The sequence below is a fragment of the Cornus florida genome, unplaced genomic scaffold, assembly GCF_030987335.1.
Source record: "Cornus florida cultivar Cherokee Brave unplaced genomic scaffold, ASM3098733v1 CherokeeBrave_3.0.0_Hap2_Chr11, whole genome shotgun sequence".
Taxonomy (NCBI): domain Eukaryota; kingdom Viridiplantae; phylum Streptophyta; class Magnoliopsida; order Cornales; family Cornaceae; genus Cornus; species Cornus florida.
The window spans coordinates 5,758,616-5,776,225 of record NW_026775581.1 but is presented as its reverse complement, the minus strand read 5'-3'; positions in this window follow the sequence as shown (position 1 = coordinate 5,776,225).

Here is a 17,610-nt window from a genome sequence, read left to right as displayed (position 1 = left end):
ACCCTTGGTAACCCTGCAGCGTCATTTGGGGCCTAGATAGCTCAACCACGCTAGGGCGATCTCCTTAGTTCCCTCTACGCTACATCAACACCACGGACCCTCGGTACCCCCTTGGTGTCCGGGTTTTCACAAAAATCCTTTTCTCGAAACTTTTTTTTTTTTCCCCAAAACCCCCTTTTTATTCTTTTCAAAACATTTCCCTTCTTTCATGCCCAATGACATGCATGTTTGTCTCATGCCTTCAATACTATGGAAATAAGAGATTTTCACATTATACAATCCAATGAAATCATACATGTAAACATATATCATCTCTAGCAAATTCACAACGCAATAATCGTGGAAAATCAACACTTGGGCATGTTCTTCATACAAATCAACATATATGTAAAATTATGAACTTTATAACCACAATAAAATCATTCTAAGAGAGATTAACTTTAATTAAGCATGTTAACATCAATTAACTAGAAATTAACTCACAAAAGAATAAGAAAACATGAATTAGAGACCCTTACCTTTAAATGGATGAAAAACCCCAAATTCTCCTCAAACCCTAGGATTTTGAAATCCCCTATATGGTGGCCAAATGGATATTGGCTCCGATCAACTTGTAAATCTCGCCGTGAGCTTCAATTTGCCGCAAAGGGCACTTAAAAATTCCAAGAATTAAAGGAGGAATCAAGCTTTGAAGCTCTTAAAGCAAAAGAAAAGAAAAAATGCAATTTTGAGAGAGTGAGAGAGAGACCTGCGGGAGAAGAGAGAAATAAAAGAGCAAAGGGTGGTCTCTAACCCTCTTTAAGGTGGGGGTTGGTCCTACTTCATTTTTCTTTTCTTTTTTTTTTGTTTTTGTTTTTCTTATTAATTCACACACTAAACTTATATATATATATATATATATATATATATATACACTAACTATACAATAACCACATATAAATATTGAATAAAATAAATATAATGCAAATGGACCCAACCCAAATTTTCGTGTTCAACAATTCCGGTAGCGGGTCCCACACGGAACCGTCCTGCCCGAAAAACTGAAAAATGCCAGAATGATCACCCTTGCATTTCAAAGAGTCCTGAACTCAATGAAATGCCCCAAACAACTCTCGGACACAACCGGCACACTCCACAGTGTCCGATACGAAAAACGGCAAAAAGATGAAAATGCCCTTGCAACAACAAAAATTCCGGAAAAATAGAAAATGACATAAAATGGAAACATCAGAATCTCCTCAACTTAAAAAGATTTTGTCCCTGAAACCAAGCCATACTTGGGGAAGAAAACAACGCCGGGTACTTGGAGCGAACCTCTCGTTTAAGTTCCCAAGTAGCCTCCTCGATTCCATGGTGTCTCCAAAAAACCTTTACCAACGGTATCGCCTTGTCCCTTAACACCTTCTACCATGTGTCAAGGATCTGAACTGGCCCTTTTTCATAACAGACATCCTCATCAATTTCCACATCAACCCAATCCAAAACGTATGATAGATCCAGTTCATACTTCCGTAACATCGACACATGAAATACATTGTGAACCTTGTCCATCTGTTATGGCAAAGCAAGTCTATAGGCAACCTCTCTTATACGGTCTAAGATCTTAAACGGTCCACTGAATCATGGCGATAACTTACCACTTTTCCCAAATCTCATCAACCCTTTCCGTGAAGAAACCCGTAGAAAAACATGGTCTCCCACCTCAAAAGATAACGGTCATCTTTACCTATCTGCATAGCTCTTCTGTCGGCTTTGAGTTGTGAGCAATCTCTATTTGATCAATTTAATTTTCTCAGTAGTCTCGAATACTATGTCGGGTCCTAAGGCGGCTGTCTCGCCTACCTCGGTCCAACAAATTGGTGACCTATAAGGTCTGCCATAGAACGCCTCAAATGAAGCCATCTCAATACTCGCCTGATAACTGTTGTTGTAGGCAAACTTAATAAGTGAAAGGTGATCCTCCCAACTACCACCCAGGTTAAACACACATGCCCGAAGCATATCTTCCAAAGTCTGGATGGTATGCTCCGACTGGCTGTCCGTCTGTCGATAGAATGTCGTACTAAGGTGCAACGCTGAGCCAAACCCTGCTTGAAGTCCTTCCCAGAACTTTGAAGTGAACTTGGCATCCTTATCCGAAACAATAGTTACTGGAACTCCATGCAACCTTACGATCTCTTTCACATAAAGGGCACCAAGTGCCTCTGCATCATCTTTTGCCTTAATAGGCAAGAACTGAGCTGTCTTGGTCAATCTGTCAATAATGACCCATACGGCTTCATTGCCTCTCTGTGACCTTGGAAGACCTGTTACAAAATCCATAGCAATCTGTTCCCATTTCCACTGCGCTATAGGTAATGGTTGTAACAAACCGGCTGGTCTCTGATGCTCGGCCTTCACCTGCTGATAGGTAAGGCACTTAGCCATAAATTGCACAACATCTTTCTTCATCCTATTCCGCCAATACTAACGTCTCAAATTGTGATACATCTTGGTACCACTTGGATGAACTGTAAGGCGGAAAGTATGAAACTCCTGTAGAACGTCTTTACGGTAAACTGTGGGAACAACCAACAAATCCTTGTACCGTAGACCTCTATTTTCATGGAAAGTCCAATCCTTCACTATCTCACCATTGGAGATCAAAGTGTGAATGGCATCCAATTCGGGATCTTGTCTTTGTGACTCAATCACTCGTCCGACAAGAGTAGGCTGAGCCATAAGACTAAACAAGAAAGCCGACTCACTGCAATCATCCTCATTGTAACAATACAATCCCATTTTTGCTAAACTCTCAAGTATCTTCCACTTCTGGATAGCCAAACCGGCCAAAGTTCCACGAGATTTCTGGGTTAAGGCATCAGCTACCATATTTGCCTTGCCTGGATGATACTGCAAATCAAAATTGTAATCTTCCAAAAATTCAACCCATCGCCTCTGTCTGTTATTCAAGTCTTTTTGGGAGAAAGGTATTTGAGACTTCTGTGATCCGAGAATACCTCAAATCTTTCACTATACAAGTAGTATCTCTAACACTTCAAAGCAAACACAATGGCTGCTAATTCCAGATCATGAGTAGGGTAGTTGTATTCATGAGTCTTTAACTATCGAAACCCATAAGCCACTACTCTACCATCCTGCATCAACATACATCCCAAACCATCACGTGAAGTGTCACAATAGATCACATAACCCAAGCCATGCTCGGGTATCACTAATACTGGAGCTGTAGTCAACCTTGTCTTTAACTATTGAAAGGATGACTCATAGGTTTCATTCCACACAAACTTGATCCCTTTCTCGGCAAGCGGGTCATAGGTGCTGCCAAACAGGAGAAATCTTTCACAAATCTCTAATAGTAACCCGCTAGGCCAAGGAAACTCTGGATCTCAAAAACATTCTTGGGCTGCTCCTAAGTCAAAACTGCTTCAATCTTTGATGGATCCACTGACACTCCACCTTCCGAAACAACGTGTCCCAAAAACTTTATCTCTTGTAGCCAAAACTCACACTTCTCATATTTGTCATACAATCGGTGCTCCCGCAAAATCTGTAATACAATGCTCAAATGGACCTTGTGCTCCTCCCGAGTTCGTGAGTATACAAGAATGTCATCCACGAAAACTACCACAAACTGGTCCAAGTAATCGTGAAAGACACGGTTCATCAAGTCCATGAATGTCGCTAGCGCATTAGTTAAGCCAAAAGGTATGACAAGGAACTTGTAGTGTCCATACTGTGTATAGAATGCCGTCTTCAGGATGTCCTCATCCCTAACCCGCAACTGATAATAGCCAGATCTCAAGTCAATCTTCGAGAAACAACTAGCTCCTCTCAACTGGTCAAATAAATCATCTATCCTTGGCAAAGGATATTTGTTCATGATGGTGGCATGATTCAACTTCCGGTAATTAATACACAACCTTAAAGAACCATCCTTCTTCTTAGCAAACAAGACCGGTGCTCCCCACAGTGACACACTCGGTCGGATGAAATCCTTCATCCTAAAATCATCAAGCTACTTTTTCAATTCTTCCAACTCAACTGGTGCCGTATGATATGGTGCCATAAAATTGGCGCTGTACCGGGCATCAAATCAAAAGTAAACTCTACTTCTCGGTGTGGAGACAACTCTGTCAAATCCTCCGGAAACACATATAGAAAATCACGAATAACCACAGGATAATCTTTTTCCACTACATCATCTTCTTCGGCTAGAAGACTAGCCAAGAAGTAAACACCACGACTCCGTCCCCGAATCCCATATAATGATAAAGGTAGGGAATCACTTAGATCTCCCATGAAAAAGAAACAGTCTCCCTCAAGAGTGCAAACCGTGATTCTACCTTTGAAACAGTCGATTGTGGTATGAAACGAAGCTAACCAATCCATCCTAAGAATGACATCAAAGCTAGTCATCTCCAGGAGGATAAGGTCAAACATAAAAGTTCATCCGGCTATCACAATGGAACAATCCCTCACGACTCAGCTCAAAGACATTGAAACCCTAATTGGCGTGTCAACACACAACGCCCGATCCATGAAACTAACCTCTAACCCCAATGCAAGTGCAAATGAGGATGATATGAAAGAATGAGATGCATTAGAGTCAAAGAGGACACGAGCCCATGAACCAAACACTAGAAAGATACCTCGGAGAACTGATGGACCAGGAGATGCATCAGTCGGTGCAAGTGCAAAGACAGGTCCCTGTGGTGCCTACGCTTGAGAACTGCCAACCTGAACACCAGACTACTGTGCCGACATAATAGGAGCATCCCTCCTAGCTGGTTGTGAACCCTGTGAAGATATGGTAGACTGTAGTGGTAGCGGTGGTCTAAAACCTTACAAAACTATAGCCGACTACGATGGCCTCCGCCGTAACCCTCTACCACTACCGGTGCTTGCTCCCTAACTCGGACAGTCTCAAATTAAATGGCCCTGCTGCCGCACCCATAACAAGCTCTCTATGGTACAGAAACTATGGTCGAGTTCATAGGACATCTGGACTTATACTATCCAAGTTGCTGACACTAATAACAAACAACTCCACTCTTATCAGACCCAGCTGGCATAGGAATGGTAGGAGCAGATCGTGCAGATCGTTGCCCCTGAAACTGAGATGAACCACCCCTGTTCCTTTTCCATGAAGGTCCTTCTGAAGATGACCCTGCATTCCTCTTTTGCTTCCACTGTTCCGTTCTTGCATCTTTATCTTTGGCCTCCGCCTCTAACAATAGTGCTCTTTCTACTGCTTCCGAATAAACTTTGATGTATTATGCCATTATCAACGGCCTCATTTTGTAGTCAAGCCCGGAGATAAACTTCCAGACCTTGTCAACTTTGTTGCTCACCATCTCTAGGGCAAAGCAAGAGAGAGAGGTAAACTTGTTCTCGTACTCCATCACCGACATATTGCCTTGAATAAGGCTAATAAACTGATCCTTTAACTCCCATCTCTTGGTAACTAGAAAATACTTCTCGTAGAATAGCTCCTTGAACATATCCCAACTTATCTCTTCCACTTTATGCCAGTTGGTGACTGACTTCCACCAAAGCTTGGCATCTTTAGTAAACTTGTAGGTGGCTAGGATGATTTTCACATAATCATCCATCACATCCATAGAGGTCAACTGAGTTTCTACTTAATCCATGTAGTCATCCGCTACCATGGGATCTGCACCACCTTCGAACATCATTGGCATCAACTTAGAAAACCCTAAAATCAACTTAAGACGTTTCTGCGCTGGCGTTTCCTCTACCTGAACTACTGGTTGTGGTACCAGCTACGAATGAGTAGCAATGGTAGCCCTCAAGGCTCTCTGTAATAAGCGGTTCAATGCTAGTTCCGTCGAGCCTTCATCCTCCTCAACAGGTGCTTTAACATCATCCTTTCTGGTGGAAACACCTCTTGGGGTAATCAAATCCCTAAGAAGTGTATCCTTCTCATTTTGCTCCACCGGATTGGTGCTAGAACTCTCACCAACGTCACCTTTTGTCGGCATAGAGCCAATACCTCTGGGTTCCCTTCGTGGCGGCATCATACTATAAGACAAGGAAGTGGTTCAATGACATGACACTAAAGTCCACCATGGATGACTCAACATGAAATGATGCCATTCTAACACTTAACATGCAAAACTATGTAAGAAACACTTTAGCATAAACATGTAAGCATATAAACAATTAGACAGTTAAGCATGCCTCTTCAAGTAATAAAACACATAGCAATTAATCACGTAAACAATGCAAACAACTTCCCATGCAACCCTATGTGGGCCTCGACCCATCGTCCAAATGGTTTTTGAACCATCACTCTGATACCAACTTTGTAATGACCCAAACCGGGGGTCTGGATCGCTAACTGGGTCTTTAACCAAACCCGAGGACACACTAAGGGCAAATTGGTCATTTTACAATATGAGAGGGTAATCCATCCTTAACTAATCACATGAGGTTTAAAATAGTCATTCTTAATCATTTTATGACACTCGGTGAAGTTCTACAGTCATTGGTTACGAATTCCCAAAAGTACCCTTACCTGGTTCAAGGGAAATTCTGACACTGTCCCACTAAATTGCCCATAACTCTGAACATGAATGGAATTTAAGGATGAGGTTAGTCTCATTGGAAAGCTAACTAAAAATTATTGAAAATGGACTCAAGAATGACCCTATTTGGGTTCCGAACAAAGATGTTATGACTGCACGAAGTCAAGTGATCAAAACTGGTAGGCTATCAAGGAAAAGTGACCTACTGGAGGACTTGAACGGGTTCAGGAATCTTGAACGGGTTCAAGATAGGCAAAATGCTCATTCTTGAACCCTAGGGTCCCCCTTGAACTGGTTCAATGGGGCTGAACCAGTTCAAGATGCCCAGAACCTCAAATTCGCCCCCTGCAGACTAAAATTTAAGTCTTATGCTCCTTGGCATCACTTTGGTCCATTGGTGACCTTACACAAAGCACAAACCTATCCCAATTCTTCCATTTGATGACAAAACTAGCATAACTAAGTAGTACTAAAATCAAATAAGGCCATACATGAGTCCGATACACCATTAAAGTTAAGCGAAAACGTCATACATAAAAAATATGGCTTTAAGGCCTTCCATGGATGTTGAAATCAACTTGAGACCACAAAATACAATGAATGGTCTCAAGACCATTTCTAGACATGTAGAAGATGCTAAATATCCTCCAATATCATTTACAACAAAATGGGTTAATATACACATCGAACACAAAAAGTCCAAGTCCGTCAACTTTACTAAGGTGGTGGCGGATTGTCGTCCGCCACTTCTTTACCGTGCTCTGAAAAATGTTAATATAATCGGGTGAGCAAATTGCTCAGTAGGTGGTGCCTAAGACACACCTCTTGTAGCCCCGTGAATCCAAATAATAAATAGAAATAGTAAATAGGGATCATGCTATGCTGGAAAGGAATACAACATTAATTTCAATTTCATAATAAACAATGCAGTGCCATGATATGCGATGCCATGTATGCCGCTCCCCATACTTATAATCACTTCCATTCTTCACTTTTCAAACCGTTAAAGTAACCCCATCCCTTGGTACCCCCTTGGCGACACGAGAGAAGGATTGGCTACTGTCCCTGACCTTTGGTAACCCCGCGGCGTCATTTGGGGCCCATATAGCTCAACCACGCTAGGGCAATCTCCCTAGTTCCCTCTAGGCTACATCAACTCCACGGACCCTCGGTAGCCCCTTGGCGTCCGGGTTTTCACAAAAATCCTTTTCCCAAAACTTTTTTTTTTTTTTTTTTTTTTTTTTTCCCCAAAACCCCCTTTTTATTCTTTTCAAAACATTTCCCTTCTTTCATGCCCAATGACATGCATGTATGTCTCATGCCTTCACTACTATGGAAATAAGAGATTTTCAAATTTTACAATTAGGCATTCATCACCAAAAATCCAAGGAAATCATACATGTAAACATATATCATCTCTAACAAATTCACAATGCAATAATCGTGGAAAATCAACACTTAGGCATGTTCTTCATACAAATCAACATATATGTAAAATTATGAACTTTATAACCATAATAAAATCATTCTAAGAGAGATTAACTTCAATTAAGCATGTTAACATCAATTAACTAGAAATTGATTCACAAAAGAACAAGAAAACATGAATTAGAGACCCTTACCTTTAAATGAATGAAAAGCACCAAATTCTCCTCAAACCCTAGGATTTTGAAATCCCCTATATGGTGGCCAAATGGAGATTGGCTCCGATCAACTTGTAGATCTCGCCGTGAGCTTCAATTTGCCGCAAACGGCACTAAAAAATTCCAAGAATTAAAGGAGGAATCAAGCTTTGAAGCTTTTGAAGCAAAGAAAAGAAAAAAATGCAATTTTGAGAGAGTGATAAAGAGACCTGCGGGAGAAGAGAGAAATAAAAGAGCAAAGGGTGGTCTCTAACCCCCTTTAAGGTAGGGGTGGGTCCCACTTCATTTTTCTTTTATTTTTTTCCTTTTTCTTTTTCGTATTAATTCACACCCTAAACTTATATATATATACACCAACTATACAATAACCACATATAACACATTGAATAAAATAAATATGATGCAAATGGACCCAACCAAAATTTTCGTGTGCAACAATTCTGGTAGCGAGTCCCACACGGAACCGTCCGGCTAAAAAACTGAAAAATGCCAGAATGATCACCCTTGCATTTCAAAGAGTCCTGAACTCAATGAAATGCCCCAGACAACTCTCAAACACAATCGGCACACTCCACAGTGTCTAGTACGAAAAATGGCAAAAAGATGAAAATGCCCTTACAACAACAAAAATTCCAGAAAAATAGAAAATGACGAAAAATAGAAACATCACAACCTTCACATTCCCCTTCTTGAGTTTTTGGAACCTTCTCTTGTGAGTCATCCACGTTGATAACCTGCTCCTTATCTCCTATTTGAACTGGAGATGTAAAGAAACTATTCTCCTTAACTTGCTTCTCTAATTCAACATTAACGACCCCAATCTCCATATTCTCTTCTCTTTCAATACTTTCCTTAAGCACCTGAAGCGCATTAGTAGTTAAAGTCTGCTGATGACACTCTGATTGTCCCACCTTCGATTTACCCTCCAATTCATTTTGATTTTCATTTGGCAAAACTGTATGTAGATTCACCACATCCTTAACTTCTATTGGTTTAGCCTTAACCACCCATTTTTCCTTTGGTTTAATAGGTTTGGTCTTATTTTGAGGACACACAACTTCATTACGATCCATTTTCTTTCAAAGATTACAAACTTGAGGCTTCCATTCATACTCTACCTGCACTTTACAAGGCAATCCATGAAGTCGAGTGCGTATTATTTATGGAAAAACTCCATTAACCTCCATTGCAGCCAACACACGGACATAGAGCCCTTTATCATGACTTTGTACCATGTCTTCTATATACATCGGTTTGGTAATATTCGATACAATCTTAGATCTAGAAGTCCCACTACGTGCATGCACTCGCAGATCACAAACTTTCATCCATATAGGAACCGTAGATAATATATCTCTCTCCATTTGAATACTCTTATGCCATTTCTTCACAATGATAGCACGCCCCTGAAAAGTATGGAATCTCGCTAACACTTGCAACAAATCATCTTCAGATGGGAGTCGAACCTGGAAAAACCCTTCCTTCATCGACACCACCACAGCATCCTTATGCCACCACTTCTGAACGCAAGCTTTAAAGTAAGGAAAGTATGGTTTACTCCCTAACACATAGCAAACAACTGAGTTCTCCCAATACTTCATTTTCTCGATAATATCTTCATCCTCAATTATCACAATCTCTTGACCTCTACTCTCGCTGTAATACTTCAATGGAGTAAACCCCGCCGAGTTTGAAGTAACCAGTAATGAACTCCATGTTGGACAGTTGATAGTAGGTTGGATGGTAACGGGATGACCACCACCCTCCGGAGAGGAGGGTTGCCCCACCTCCATTAGAACATAAAATCTAAAGAACCCTAGGAAACCCTAATCGCCTCAGCTAGAGAGAAAAAAGGACCATCACAAGTAATGTAATAGTACTCCGTCAAACAGTTCTATTTTTGGCAATCGAAGATCTTCTATATATATATATATCAATAATAAGATTTTTCTCTTTCTTATTTTCAATCTTCTTCTCAATAAACGATTAAAAACTCACTCTTGATTTTCAGTCTTCTCTCTGTCAATGACACAAGAGTGGTGTTAAAAAAACAAAGAAAAACAGAAAAAAATGAACAGTCTCCTCTCTGCCTTTCCCTTTCTCCTCAAGATCATATACTCAACCCATCAAATCTGTTGAACACCACATAATGAAAGCAAATCAGTCAACCATTGAGCACCACATCCTTTGATTCACTTTTTAATTTGTTCCTGCCTTTCAAAAAGAGATAAATTTCATTAATATAAAGAGTATGGACAACATAATCAACTAAAATCAAGAAAGTCTCACCCGGCGTTTGCTATAATATGCGGCGGCAGCGGTGGTGATTTTGTTAGGGTTTTATGCAAAAGGGGGGGAGAGAGGGAATATGATATGGGGTAGGGCTTTCATGCACATTCTGTTAGGGGGGTAAAATAGGAATAAAAAGGGTAAAATGGGGTTTTTTTATTTACTTTTTGTAAAAAAGTGGTCAGAGGGGCTTATTTGCACCTTTTTTTTATTTTTATTTTTTTAATTTTGATTTTATGGACTAATATGCACATTTTCAAAAAGTAGGGACTAGTTCTTCACAAACCCTATATATTAGGGGAGTTTTTTTGCACTTAACCCTTATTGTTATATATATGTATGTTTGTGTGTGGTCCACTTGTATTTGATGTATAGATTAAAGGATTAGTGTGGCAGTGCAACCTGTTGGATAAGCTGTTTGCTACTCATGAAAATAATGCCTATAAATAGGCTTATATATATATAATTGAAGGGTGAAGGAAATACAAAAGGCACAGCTCTCTCTCTCATCTTTACACATCTCTCTATCTCTCATCTTTACATCTCTCTTTCCTTGTATCAATTTATACTTTAATATCACATTCATAAAACATTATCAACACGAGCTCTAGCTATCTGAGATTTGAATAAGAAGCTAGTGCGACCGAGCGTGTGCACAAAATAATGCACAACACTTTAGGTTTAGAAATAATGTCAAGTGGGCACCATATTTTAAAATTTATAAAACCACTAAACACTTATACTATGGAGTATGAAGTGAGCAGGGATCGTCCCAAGAGATCTAAACAATTATAGGTTTTCCAGAATTGAATTCTACTTTAGTGCTTATGTGATTGCCAAAAGGGTTTTGTTTGTGATTAAAACTAATTTTAAACTAAATGATTACAATAAAGAAATAGAGTTTAAGAGATTGGAAAGAGACTTAGGGTGTAGGATTCACCACTAAGCACATTCCCTAACTCACTCACTTTCAACTAATTGGGGAAATAATACTATGTAATCTATATGTGGCTAACAAGTGCAATGAAAAGTGTAAACCATCAATTTCAAGCATGAATCAACTACCTAATGACAATTAAACTAAGTGTAGTGCAATTCACCCATTCAAAGCATGATTTATCAATCCAAGTTACAAATTTAACACACATTAATCTAGAAGATAATGCAATTGTGACAAAAAGTATGGAATTCAAACATAAGTATGGATGGTCTACTTACCTAATAATTGAATTGCAATTAAATTAATTAAACTTAAATTAAACATGAATTTAAAAATAATTAGACAACAAATTAACCTAAACATGTAGTACCATCCATCAAATGGAAGCATTTTTCATCAATTTGAAACACAATTACAACTAAGCAATACCATGCATAGCCATCACAAGAATCAATTAACAAAGAATTCATGTGTAAAATTTGTTTATCAATCAACCACACATAAGACAATATGAGATTAATACAGATAATCAATTGGAAGAATTTAATTCATAATATTCAAGACTATATACTAATTACATAAATTAATCCCCAAAAAGTATGAAAAGAGAGAGAGAATAGGTTACATGCTTAGGGTTTATCCAACCCTAAGTAGAAGAATCAGCCACTCATGGTTGATGGAGTCGAAGACAGGACAATTCCCATCATCTACTTCATCTTCTCTGAACTTTTCTTCCAAACCCTAGCCTGTTCTTGCTTTTTCTCTTTTTTCGCGTGTTTTTCCAGAGAGAAAATACGATACTACGATACAGAAAAATAATAAAATAAAACTTAATTTAATTTCTCTAATAATCTTTACCTAAATAAAAACTAAAACTAACCCTAATCTAATGGCTCACTGGGCCTTAAGTAACAATCTCATTAAAGCCCAACAGTTCCCAAAATGAGCCCAAAAATTAAATAAAAACTGTAATGTTGCTAAGTCCTGGGGGATCGATCCCCCACCCTGGGGATCGATCCCCCCAGAGTTGACAAATTCCTTTAAGCCTTATTCAGCTCCATTTTTGCCCTGGGCTATTTGGTTTGCTTCTCCATCTTTGGGAACATCATCAAAGGCCCGAAATTGACCGCTTTGTGCCATTGTCTGAAAATCTTTGCTTAATTCCAAAAAGGCTTAATTGGACCGTTCTTAGCTCATTTTAATTTTATTGCCCTGAAATACACATAAACATAAATTAGGACTAAAACATAAAATTAAGATAGATGCAAAGACTGAAATACCTTAACTTAGGTGCTGAAATGTGCAACATTTAAGCATTTATCACGCCCCCAAACTTAGATATTGCTAGTCCCTAGCAATAAACTACAGCATGGAAATGAAACAAACATATATACAATTATGAACTAATAAAGCAAATAAAGATAACACCACTTTCGTAGGGATCACGGTTGCATTTAGCATATGCAACAAGCCTTTTAAACCCCTAGGTTACCCCTAGTGGACGAGTGAAGTCTCGTGAGGGTTTGCAGAAATGATACCCATAAACATCAACAGCTCTTTCTTACTTGAGAAGCAACGACATATATCAAATAAGTGTTTAAAGTAGACTACTTCAAGTATGCAAATTTCTGCCATTTCTAAGCTATTCTCAATATTTCAACATCATGTAAGCAACAATGGTCCTCCACACATCAAGCAAGTTAATCATGCAAATTGAATCAATTCTATCATCCTTTTTTAGTGAACCGGCATCAAAATGTGTTGCTATCTTAGCAAATCAAAGTAATGGCATAGTCTTACCCTCAAACTAGTATACAGATATAGTACCAGACATCAAGACATTGAATGAACCTTGTTATTCAATCAAACATCTTTTTATTGATTTCATTTTTTTTTTAATTTTTTTAATTTTTTTTTTATTTTTATGTATGACTATGTGCAATGTCCAAGTTCATTAAGCTCTCTAATCACCCCATGTAACAAGCGTTGAGCCAACGACTCCCAAACCAGATGGTCTTAGGGCGTTAAGTGTAAAGACACTCCTAAGGGCGTAATGACTCAGAATGACTAGGCTACGAACTCAAACTAATCATACATCTTATATTCTTTCTTTGTCTTCCTTTTTAATCAGTTAACATGTAGAAAGAATGCAGTTTTTTTTTTTTTTTTTTTTTTTTTTTTTTTTTTTTTTAATTTCTTTCTTTTCTTTGCAAGGTCATTTTATCAAGAATGAAAGCTTTCAAAGCATACTAGCTCAATTGGAACAAACCAAGACAATAATCAACTAAGCATGTACCCCGCAAATTGAATGCTAGTGTGCGCAAGTGCAAATGTAGAATTCTAGAATCAACTCTCAAAGCATTTTCAACCAACAAGATGATGTGTACCACAAAAGCAAACATGATGTCAAAAATTAAAATTTACCCCTAAATGGCATCCTAGAGCATACAAGAAGTATTAGACTCTAACAACTTGTTTTTTAAAGGCACTATGCTTCAAAAGTTCAAAATCATTGCCAAATATATCTCAAATCTCAATCATGCATTTAAAGCTCAACTTAAAGTAGAATGTAACAAGGCTACGTTACCCCCAAACTTAAACTGCACATTGTCCTCAATGTGCAATGAGAACAATGAAAGAAATGGAAAGAGTATACCATGATGGCAAAAGTTAATGACGCCCGACAATGATCCATGACGAAAGAGGTCTCCCCCAAACTTGGATGCAAAAACCTACTAGAAAAGCCACACTAGCAACTCACATCAAATATCAAATGGGATAAGTAAAGCATACATTCCAAAACAATATAGAATAAGATGTAAAGAGATATGATATCAAGCCCTTTGTAAAAGATTAAAACATGCATAACTAAGCAGAAGGGCATAACGGGGACACATATTTTTGAAATTTTTGTGATATGTTTTTTTTTTTTTTAATTTCAAGAATGGGATTGATCTCCCAGTGTTTTTTTTTTTTTTTTTAACACAAAGAAAAATATTCTAAACTAAAAAGAAAAAATATATACTAAACTAAAAAGAAATAAATATATACTAAAATAAATCAATTCAATTTTTTTTTTTTTTTTTTTTTTTTTTTTTTTTTTTTTTTTTTTTTTTTTTTTTTTACAAAGGAAAAGAACATGTATATACAACCAACAAAATAAAATAAGAAAAATGGGCTAAGTTTAACGTCTCTAGTAAGACAGAACGTTACTGAAATTTTATTTTATTTTAATATTTTTTTTTATTTTTATCAAAAATAAATAAAGAAATAAATAACTAAAAACACTACTACAAATTCTACTTAGCTTTTTTCTTTTTTTTTTTTTTTTTTTTAAACATCAATGCTACTCTTTTTTTTTATTTTTTATTTTTTATTTGTTATCTACTTTTTTTTTTTTTTTAATAAATCAATTCAATATATATATATATATATATATATATATATACTTTTTAATTATTAAAATTTTTATGTTATGTTTTTATTTTTTTATTTTTTTGTTTTTTTTATTATTTTAATTTTTTTCTTTTTTTTATTTTTTCTTTTTTATTTTTTTATGTATCAATTGGAACGGCGAAGCCAAAAGCTCGCCGGAGAAGATGAACAGCCGCGACCGCTGTTGGAAGAACCAACCGCCGCAAGAATTCAGCGATCCAAAAATTCGCCAGAAAGACAACGCCGATGCAACCGTAAACCAGCCGCGATCGCTGGAAGAAAAGGGATGCCGATGAAGCCGAGATCGCTGGAATATGATGCCGATGCAGCCGCGACCTCGTTGGAGAATAATGAGCCGCGAACCAACCAGCCGGAATTACCGGCTAACGAACCCAGAAAACGGCAAATGGCATCGGAAAGACGAACCCAGGTGCGACGCCGGAAAGCAACGAACAGCCGCGTCTGAAAATAAAAGGCGAAGCCAACGGTGAACTCAAACCGTCGGCGGAGAAGAACTCAGAACCATGGCGCCATTTTTAACAGCTGCGACACCGTGGAAGAGGAGAAGAGATCAGCGGAAGATTGTGGGTTCCTGTACACCGTGAACGCCAGGAGGAAATTTAGAGTGGCGACTCGAAACTGGGAGAACAGAGAGGAATGTATTTTGGAGATTGAAGGTAGGGTACAACAAAGCTAAGGGGCGATCGATCTGCTTTGATGGGGGATCGACAATTTTAGGCAAAAAATGTCCCCTTCACTGTTTAATGAGAAGGGAGAAACATAAGTAAAATGGGATCGATCCCTTTGGACGGGGGATCAATCCACTTGGCTTATTTTTTTGTTGCTCTCTGCCAAGAAAATGGGATCGATCTCCTACCCATTTTGGGGATCGATCTTTCTTTTTTCCTTTTTTTCAATTTTTCAATTTTTTTTTTTTTTAAAAATAATAATAATATTAATAAAAATAAATAAATAAATAAATAAATAAAATAAACAAAAAAATAGAACAAAACAAAACTAAAAAGAATATATACACTTAAATTAAAAATAGATAAAAAATAAAATAAAAATAATAATAAATAAAATTGAAATAAAATCACTTATCAACCTATACTAATTAATACTTTTTTTAATTTTTTTTTTTTTTTAAATAAATCAAAACTAACATGAAATATATACAAAAATAATAAAAATAATAATAATAAAATAGAAATAAAATCAAACACCAACCTACATTACTCATTTATAATTTTTTTTATTTTTTTAAATTTAAAAATGCATAAATGTACAAAAGGAAAAATAAAAATAAAATAATAATAAAATGGAAATTAAAATGCAATGAAGGAGAAACTCGATACAACTAGTGTTTAACGTCGATAGAAAGACGTGAGATGTTCTCAATCTTCAAAGTAAATGGGATCTACCAAGAGAGTAGATCCCACATTTCTTTGAAAATTTTGTCCATCAATGTATGGTTTAAGCCTTTGACCATTAACTTTGAAGGTCCCTTCATCTTTTAGATTTTTAAGTTCAACAGCCCCATGAGGTGAGACAGAGATAATTTGATAAGGGCCTTCCCATTTGGTTCGAAGCTTTCCAGGGAAAAATTTGAGCCTATAGTTGAATAACCAAGCCTTTTGATCGGCTTCAAAGGACTTTTTCACAATATGTTTATCGTGAAATGCTTTTGTCATTGCCTTGTAAATTTTTGAACTATCATAGGCATCATTTCTCAATTCCTCTAGCTCATTGAGTTGGAGTAAACGGTCCTTTCCAGCCTTATCAAGATCAAAGTTGAGCCTTTTTATTGCCCAAAGTGCTTTGTGTTGTAGCTCAACCGGAAGATGACAAGGCTTCCCATAAACAAGTCTATATGGAGACATGCCTATTGGAGTCTTGTAAGCTGTCCGGTAAGCCCACAAAGCATCGTTCAATTTTCTTGACCAATCTTTTCGGGTCGGATTGACAGTTTTCTCAAGAATATGCTTGATTTCCCTATTTAACACCTTAACTTGCCCACTTGTTTGGGGATGGTAGGGAGTGGTCACTTTATTTGTGACGGAGTATTTCAAGAAAAGTTGCTTCAAGAATTGATTACAGAAATATTTTCCTCCATCACTTATCATAGCCCTTGGCATACCAAAATGAGTAAAGATATTTGATTTAACGAATGCGATTACCACGGAGTGGTCATTCGTTTTGGTAGCACAAGCCTCAACCCACTTTGAAACATAATCAACGGCAACGAGGATGTATTGAAAGCCATAAGACATTGGGAATGGTCCCATAAAGTCTATGCCCCATACATCGAAGATTTCAACTACAAAGATTGAAGTTAAGGGCATCATGTCTCTCTTTGACATTGATCCCAACTTTTGACACCGAACACACACCTTACAAAAGTTATAGGCATCTCGGTGGATAATGGGCCAAAAGAGCCCACTTTGAAGAACCTTCAAAGCGGTCTTTTTTCCACTAAAATGCCCACCACAAGCAAGTGTGTGACAAAAAGCAAGGACGCTCGGAACTTCACTTTCCGGCACACATCTCCTGATGATTTGATCCGGGCAATAATGAAACAGAATGGGATCTTCCCAATAGTATTTCCGGATGTTAGCAAAGAATCGGTCCTTTTCTTGTTTTGACCAATTAATGGGAAGTTTGCTGGTTGCAAGATAGTTAACAATGTCAGCGAACCAAGGCAACGTCCCATTTGAGATTTGATTGTTCATTCGGAAATGATTCATGAATT